The sequence below is a fragment of the Camellia sinensis genome, chromosome 3 (genome assembly GCF_055761805.1).
Source record: "Camellia sinensis isolate YWXY chromosome 3, ASM5576180v1, whole genome shotgun sequence".
NCBI classification, from domain to species: Eukaryota; Viridiplantae; Streptophyta; class Magnoliopsida; order Ericales; family Theaceae; genus Camellia; species Camellia sinensis.
Window position 1 is genome coordinate 226,493,434 of NC_138963.1, and position 7,440 is coordinate 226,500,873.

At 36.4% G+C, this 7,440-nt stretch overlaps 1 long non-coding RNA gene across 1 annotated transcript; it reads right to left on the minus strand.

Annotated features, from left to right (window-relative positions):
- Nucleotides 1-1,230: 1,230 nt before the first annotated feature.
- Nucleotides 1,231-5,482, minus strand: LOC114313104 (uncharacterized). The gene is made up of 3 exons (XR_014363314.1): nucleotides 4,692-5,482; nucleotides 4,496-4,615; nucleotides 1,231-1,407 (listed from the first exon to the last, which is right to left on the minus strand). It is a non-coding gene; the product is annotated as an uncharacterized LOC114313104 (long non-coding RNA).
- Nucleotides 5,483-7,440: the final 1,958 nt, after the last annotated feature.

Genomic DNA, 7,440 nt, shown 5'->3' on the forward strand with positions numbered 1-7,440 from the left:
TTTAAAAAAAATGGTTGTTAACATTAAATATAAAAAATAAAAAATAAAAATAAAATAAAAATGGGGATTAAAGTGGGTTAGGAAAAATCCAAACCCATTAGGAAATGGGGAGGGTGGTATCCATGGGGAATGGAAAAAATTTATTATAAGGAAATGGGGATGGGGAATTAATATCCACCCCATTAACCCTCATTGCCATCCCTACTTCCACTCAAACTTCACTTGTAATTCAATTTCTTTTAGATATAATATGCATAATTTAATAAAAGAATTATTGATATCCGATCAACTTATTATCTTATTGATATGTTTTATTTAATATATTTAAAAACATAAATAATTCAAATTATTAAAATGAACTCGAAATGGACTTCATTAACCACACAACAATGGCATGCACTCTTACACAACAATCACCCTATCCCCTATTGAAATAGGTGTGCAATGAGCACAAGAATTTCATATTATAGAACGTATATCAAGAGTGTGTTTGTCTCACATTTATGTCTCACCCTTTATCTCATAGTTATTTGTAAATCTTCTATATTTAAATTGACCTTATGATAAAATGGAAGAGATACACAACAAAAATTTCAGGTTTTTGCGACGGTAAAATCAAGTCGCTAATACTTCTAATGTCATCTAAAAAAAAAAATTAGTGACGGCAAAAGGGGGGTCACAATAGAAGGCGTTGCAAAAAGTTTTAGTGATGGCATCATGCCGTCGCCTTTTTTTTGAGACTACAATTGTTGCCTTTTGCGACGGTATTTTACTGTCGCCTATAATATGTAAAAAATTGAAACCTTTTGCGACGACACTGTATTACTGTCGCTAAAAAATTTATTTGAGACTGCAAAAAATGCTGTCGCGAATTGTGTTTTTTTTGCAACGGCATGACCATAGTCGCCAATGGTTCTAATGTTTTTTGCAACGGTGTGGTGCTGTAGCAAAAAAAAAAAAAGCCTACAATAAAATTAATAAAAATATTAAAATTACTTTTTTTTGCAACGATGTGGTGCCGTCGCAAAAAAAAAAAAAAAAAAAAAAAAAAAAAAAAAAAAAAAGTGCAATATAATTATTAAAATTATCTGTATTAAATGAAAAAAAATTGAAAAAGAAACCAATAATTGCATAATCATATAAAAAATCCTGTATAGAAATAACAATTTCTCCATAATAAAAATATTCTTGCATCCATAACTACACATCAACAAAATTACTCTACTACATAATGTTTCATAATACATATAAAATGTTTAAATGCATAATATTGTTCATAATTCAAAAAAACATAAACCAAAATTAAAAAATTTCCTCATCATTCTCCATAGGCAACAAAAACAAAAGTTAGTCGCATTTTTTACAATCATACATTCCACGAGAAGCAAACTCCTACTTGAGAAATATCTAAAAACAAAAAATAAAAATAATTAATGACAATATAATTATGTGTTAATATGTTAATTATAAAAAAATATAAAAATTTAACTACTATACAATTACAAAGATAATTAAGTAAATAATTTTGCCTAGACCGAAATCCGATTCTAACTTCCAAACTGAAAATGCAATTCGAGTCTCGTCTTCTCCCACAATCCTCTCGTGCCTAAGCGGTCGTGTGTGCCAAGTTTCGTGCTAATCCGACGTCATTTGGTGATTTTGGGGCGTCAATACCTCAAATTCTAAGTATTTAAAAGGACTAGTTTGCCTAGTGTGAAATTCGGGTCTCACTCCCAAACCGGAAACCCAATTCGAGTCCCGTCTTCTTTCACAAGTCTCTCGTGCCTAGGCGGTCGTGTGTGTCAAGTTCCGTGCTACTCCGATGCCGTTTGGTGATTTTAGGGCGTTAACACCTCGAATTCTAAATTTTTTAAGAAACTAATTTGTTTAAAGTGAAATCCGGCTCTAACTCCCAAATCGAGAATTCGATTCGAGTCCCGTCTTCTCCCACAGGTCTCTTGTGCCTAGGCGGTCATGTGTGCCAAGTTTCATGCTATCCCAATGTCGTTCGGTGATTTGGGGCGTTAACACCTCGAATTCTAAGTTTCTTAAGAAACTAGTTTGTCTAGATTGAAATCCAGCTCTAACTCCCAAACCGGAAACCCGATTCGAGTCCTATCTTCTCCCATAAGTCTCTCGTGCCTAAACGGTCATGTGTGTCAAGTTTCGTGCTAAACCGATGCTGTTTGGTGATTTTAGGACGTCAACATCTCAAATTCTAAGTTTTTTAAGAAACTAGTTTGTCTAGAGTGAAATCTGGCTCTAACTCCCAAACCGGGAATCCGATTCGAGTCCCATCTTCTCCCACATGTCTCTCGTGCCTAGACGGTCGTGTGTGCCAAGTTTCGAGCTGCTCCGACATCGTTTGGTGATTTTGGGACGTTAACACCTCGAATTCTAAGTTTCTTAACAAACTAGTTTGTCTAGAGTGAAATCTGACTCTAACTCCCAAACCGGGAATCCGATTTGAGTCGCATCTTCTCCCGCAAGTCTCTTGTGCCTAGGCGGTCGTGTGTGCCAAGTTTCGTGCTACTCCAACGCCGTTTGGTGATTTTGGGTCGTTAATTGTTCGAATTCTAAGTTTCTTAAGAAACTAGTTTGTCTAGAGTAAAATCTGGCTTTAATTCCCAAACTAGGAACCCGATTCAAGTCCTTCTATATGTCTCTCGTGCCTAGGTGGTCATGTGTGCCAAGTTTCGTACTAATCCGATGTCGTTTGGTGAATTTGGGGTGTCAACACCTCGAATTCTAAGTTTCTTAAGAAACTAATTTGTCTAGAGTGAAATTCGGCTCTAACTCCCAAATCGGGAATCTGATTCGAGTCCCGTCTTCTCCCACAAGTCTCTCATGCCTCGGCGGTCGTGTGTGCCAAGTTTCGTGCTACTCCGACGCTGTTTGGTGATTTTGAGGCGTTAACACCTCGAATTCTAAGTTTATTAAGAAATTAGTTTGTCAAGAGTGAAATCCGATCTAACTTCCTAATCGAGAACCCGATTCGAGTCCCGTCTTCTCCCACAAGTCTCTCGTGCCTAAGCGGTCGTATGTGCCAAGTTTTGTGCTAATCCGACGCCGTTTGGTGATTTTGGGGCGTCAGCACCTTGAATTCTAAATTTCTTAAAAAACTAATTTGTCTAGAGTGAAATCCGGCCCTAACTCCCAAACAGGGAATCTGATTCGAGTCCTGTCTTCTCCTACAAGCCTCTCTTGCCTAGGTGGTCGTATGTGCCAAGTTTCGTGCTATGCGGGTGTCATTTAGTGATTTTGGGGCGTTAACAACTCGAATTCTAAGTTTCTTAAGAAACTAGTTTGTCTAGAGTGAAATCCGGCTCTAATTCCCAAATCAAGAACCCGATTTGAGTCTCGTCTTCTCCCACAACTCTCTCGTGCCTAGGCGGTCGTATGTGTCAAGTTTCATGGTACTTCGACGTCGTTTGGTGATTTTGGGGTGTTAACTGCTTGAATTCTAAGTTTCTTAAGAAACTAGTTTGTCTAGAGTGAAATTCGGCTCAACTCCCAAATCGGGAACTCGATTCGAGTCATGTCTTCTCCCACAAGTCTCTCATGCCTAGGCGGTCGTGTGTGTCAAGTTTCATGCTAATCTGACGCCGTTTGGTGATGTTGAAGCGTCAACATCTCGAATTCTAAGTTTCTTAAGAAACTAGTTTTTCTAGAGTGAAATCTGGCTCTAACTCCCAAATCGGGAATTTGATTCAAGTCCCATCTTCTCCCACAAGTCTCTCGTGCCTAAGCGGTCGTGTGTGCCAAGTTTTGTGTTACTCCGACGCCGTTTGGTGATTTTGGGGCGTTAACACGTCGAATTCTAAGTTTCTCAAGAAATTAGTTTGTCTAGAGTGAAATCCGACTCTAACTCCCAAACCGGAAATCCAATTCAAGTCTCGTCTTCTCCCACAAGTCTCTTGTGCCTAGGCAATCGTGTGTGCCAAGTTTTGTGCTAATCCAGCGCCGTTTGGTGATTTTGGGGCGTCAACACCTCGAATTCTAAGTTTCTCAAGAAACTAGTTTGTCTAGAGTGAAATCGGCTCCAACTCCCAAACTGAGAACCTAATTCGAGTCCCGTTACAATTTTCTCTATGAACTCATTTGGGGGAGTAATAATTTTAGAATTTCGTAACTAATAATTTTACTTTGATTTTCATTAAGTGAGCCAAATTTATTTACTTTGAATCTGCTAAAAATGCATTCATCTCCAAACTTCAGAGTTGTTGTGTTGAATTTATGTTATAAGATTGTAATAGAAATATAATTTAGATATTCAGCAAATCTATTCATAGATCAATTGAATTTTGGCATCAACTTTTGAGAGTATTTTTAATTCGCGTATTATATTTTGGTTGCAAATAAATATATCTCATGTAAGAAAACAAAGAAAAACCAATGGATCATAGCTAGTCCTATAACTGGGAGCTGCTTCAGAATTTATGATGCAAGCAATAAAAGAAAATTTTGAAGAACTAAATCTCAAAAGAAAAGGTACCTTTGGTGGTGTAGTATCATTTGAAACACGATTTTCAGGTATGTGGTCACTAACAGATCTATGATGATCGGCTTTGAAGGCTATATCAAGAGATGATATAGTGCTTGAAGGTAAGTTAATCTGCAAGATTTCACAACGAATCAAATAGATGATAAGTGTCTTGTGCAAGGTTTATTCATAGAATTTGCCAACATACCTTAGTAAGAGAAACAGATGGGAATGAAACTCCAATAAAATATTCGAAGACCATTCCCTCAATAGTCATTATTACAAGTCTGGCACTGCCACTTGATTTCTTAGAGACTCCATTGCAAACAAAATAAGAAAACTAATCACAATGGTTTCACATAATAGAAACTGCATTTAGGTACTATAAAGCCTACTTACACAAATTACTAGCAACTCATAAAAAATGAAGCTTGTGAGAATGTATCTGTACAAACATGCGGTGTGTGGTCCCCATCTTGGAAAAGTCACTCAACTTCATAGGTCATGCATTAGGCAAAAATCTACAACTTTTGAAGCTTAAACATAAATACCCAGTTTCAAGAAAGCAGCTGTGGTTTTCCCAAATACTAATTCCTGTTAAACACATCCATGAAATATTCAATATATAATAAACAACAACAAGAAGAATCTGAAGCAAAGATGTATATAATCTTAAATCAAGATTTCTGCAATCTTTCTGCCTTGTTTTCTCATTAATTGCCCCGAACTTCACAATGTAGGCAATAAATAACCTAATTAATAAACCCACAAAATAAAATCCTAAAAAAAAAGAAAAAAAGATTTCCTTTCCTTTTCTGTGTTGGTTACAGCTTTGCAACTTGTCAGCATGACCCAAAAAAATAAAACCCTAAAAGACCTAGCAAAAGCTATTCCCTTTTCTTCTTTTTCTTTTAAAAAATTATAAACCCAGTAAAATTATGCAATTTTAAACCAAGATTCGCATTGCACTGATACTATTCCACTTTATTAAAAAAAATTATTTTACTTAAATACTCTGATCTGTATCGTATAATAACTTCAAAAGATTCAAGTTCTCTTCTCGGGGAAGAAGGGTTCATCAAGACACAACAGTGACAATTGACACCAAAATACAGTATTTTTACATTCATATGTTCAGTATTATAGTGATTTTAAACTGTATAATATTCAATTTAAAAATTTTCATGTACAACAAAAATGAAGGTGAAAAGAAGAAATTCAAAGAGCAAATTAAGCAAACACATATATAAACCATGAAACAAAGGAGAGAGCTTTTACTTGACGGAGTTGAATTTGGAGATTAAGAGCGAATTTGGAGATCACATAGGGTCGTCGACCTAGAGCAGGAGATTTAAGCCTTGAAGATAAAAAAATAAAATATAAATAAATAAAGTGTGAGAAAGAGAGACAAGAGAATACATATCAATGTTAGGGTTTACAAGGGCAACAACTTGTTTAGCAAATTCGAGCTTTCTAGAATCCCTGGTTCCTTATATTATAGTGTGCTTCGACATTGATGCTCTGCAGATTTGAGCTTTTGCAGGTGGAGGAGTCGGAATGAGAGTGAGATGAGTAGCGCGAAGATGAAGATGGAGAGAGAGAGAGAGAGAGAGAGAGAGAGATTTGAACGTTAAAATGAGAGAAGACGGAAGAAGAAATTATAGGCGCCAAAGGGTTTAAGGAAATTTGGAAAAATTGGGGATTTTGGACTATTTCTGATAATATATATTGATCACACTTATGGGATTTTATTTATTTTTTTGTAGTTAATGAAATTTTTTTCTTTTGATTTTTGATTTTTGATTTTTGATTACTAAGGTTGAAAATTTATTTGTTTCATTTTTATTTTAATGAAAAAAATTTATTATTATTTTTATTTGGTAGAAGTAGGGGTAATATTTTAATAAAAAATATTTTCTATTAAAATAAAGTTAATTTTTTGTGGTCAATGAAAAATATTTTTCTGCGGTTAATGAAAATATTTTTCTGCGGCCCATTTCTTTTTGTTATTAAAAATCAGGAACTAATTTTTTTGTGATAATGGAGAGAGAGCAGCAATAGTGGTGAAGGTGGTGGTAAAGAGGTGATGGTGGTGGTAGTGGTGGTGGTGGTGGTGGTGGTGGTGGTGATGGCAAAGGAGATTAGTGGTGACGTTGTGGTAGTGGCAGAGAAAATGAAATGGCGGTGGTGGATGAAAGGCAATGGTAGTAGTAGTGGCAGTAGTGGTGGTGGTGGTAGTGGAGTGGTGACGATGGTGGTAGTAATGGTAGTTGTAGAGGTGGAGTGGCAATAGTGGTAGTAGTGGTAGTAGTGGTGGTAGTGGGATGGCATTTACAGTAGTGGTGAAGGTGGTAGAGGAGATGGGTGGTGAGAAAGAGAGATGAGTGAGAGACAAATAGAGACAGAGACAGAATGATGAGCGAGAGAGAGACAAAGTGGTTGCTAAAAGTGCATTTTCTTGTAGTGGATCGATAAATTGAGAGGAAGCACGGTAAATAGAGAAGAGGGGGAGAAAGAGAGTGAGCAAGGTGAACATAGTGGAGGAGAGACAAACAGACAGAGAGAAAAAGAGAAGAGTGATAAGTGAGAGAGGGATATAGAGAAAAAGAGAGCGAAATAAGAGATGAGCGACAGATAGACAAAAAGAGAGCGAAAAGAGATGAACGAGAGAGAAAGACATAGAGAGAGAAAGAGAAAAGGAAGATGAGCGAGAGAGATAGAGAGAAGTGAGATGAACGAGACACACACAGAGAGAAGAGAGATGAGCGAGAGACACAGAGAGAAAAAGAGAGAGAGAGAGAAAGAGAGAAGTGATGGGTGAGAGAAAGAAAGTGAAGAAAGAGAGAGAAAGAGAAGAGACAGAGACAGAGACAGAGAGATAAGAAGATGAAAAAATTGATGAAAAGAGAATTGTTATATCAAAAGAGTAAGACGACGTAATTTTTTTTAATTTTTTT